This window comes from Oncorhynchus masou, unplaced genomic scaffold, assembly GCF_036934945.1.
Source record: "Oncorhynchus masou masou isolate Uvic2021 unplaced genomic scaffold, UVic_Omas_1.1 unplaced_scaffold_2593, whole genome shotgun sequence".
In the NCBI taxonomy this organism is placed as follows: Eukaryota; Metazoa; Chordata; class Actinopteri; order Salmoniformes; family Salmonidae; genus Oncorhynchus; species Oncorhynchus masou.
In genome coordinates, this window is record NW_027009034.1 from 44,435 (window position 1) to 45,864 (window position 1,430).

The window sequence follows — 1,430 nt, forward strand, 5'->3', positions numbered from 1 at the left end:
TGTCATGTCTTGTTATGTCTGTTCCTGTCCTTTCTCTTCACTCTCTCTCTCTGCTGGTCTTTTTAGGTTACCTTCTCTGTCTCTCATTCCTCAGCTGTTCTACATCTGCCCTAACTAGCTCATTCACTCTTTCACACCTGTTCTCTCTTCCCCCTCTGATTAGGTCTCTATTTCTTTCTCTGTTCCTGCTACTTTCAGTGTCTGATTCTTGTTTGTATTTTTGATGCCAGAAGCAAGCTGTCGTCTCGTTTGCTTCCACCTTGTCCTGTCCTGTCGGAGTCTGCCTGGCAGGTGCAACCTGCACTATACTAACGTTCTTTTTGTTCCGCTGACAACATTGGAAGAGGATTTATGCCATTCCCGTTTTTTCATTAAAGAACTCTGTTTTCTGTTAAAACCGCTTTTGGGTCTTCACTCAAGTTCATAACAGAAGAATCAGACCAAGAATGGACCCAGCGGCTCCGGACCCTTTTCACTCCGCCGTCGAGATCCAGGGAGCGATGCTAGGCAGACACGAGGAGGAATTGTCTGCTGCTCAACATGCCGTTGAGACCCTGGCCGTCCAAGTCTCCGACCTCACAAGACAGGTTCACCAACTCCACCTCGATCCACCGCCCACTTCCAGGGTTTCCGAGTCTCCGGAGCCCAGGATCAACAACCCGCCGTGTTACTCTGGGGAGCCCACTGAGTGCCGCTCATTCCTCACTCAGTGTGATGTGGTGTTCTCTCTCCAGCCCAACACTTACTCCAGGAGCGCAGCCCGCATCGCCTACGTCATTTCTCTCCTTACCGGACGGGCGCGTGAGTGGGGCACGGCAGTCTGGGAGGCGAGGGCTGAGTGTATTAACCAGTATCAGGACTTTAAGGAGGAGATGATACGGGTTTTTGACCGTTCTGTTTTTGGCGAGGAGGCTTCCAGGGCCCTGTCTTCCCTATGTCAGGGGAATCGATCCATAACGGATTATTCTATTGAGTTTCGCACTCTCGCTGCCTCTAGTGACTGGAACGAGCCGGCTTTGCTCGCTCGTTTTCTGGAGGGTCTCCTCGTCGAGGTTAAGGATGAGATCCTCTCCCGGGAGGTTCCTTCCAGTCTGGACTCCTTAATAGCTCTCGCTATTCGCATAGAGCGACGGTTTGATCTTCGTCGCCGAGCTCGTGGAAAGGAGCTCGCGTTCTCCGTTGCTCCCCTCTCCACATCACTGCCACCTGCCGCATCACTGCCACCCTCCTCCGCCGGCTCGGATGCTGAGCCTATGCAGCTGGGGGGTATCCGCATCTCGGCCAAGGAGAGGGAACGGAGAATCACCAATCGCCTCTGTCTCTACTGCGGCTCCGCTGGTCATTTTGTCACCTCATGTCCAGTAAAAGCCAGAGCTCATCAGTAAGAGGAGGGCTACTGGTGAGCGCATCTACTCAGGCCTCTCCTTCTG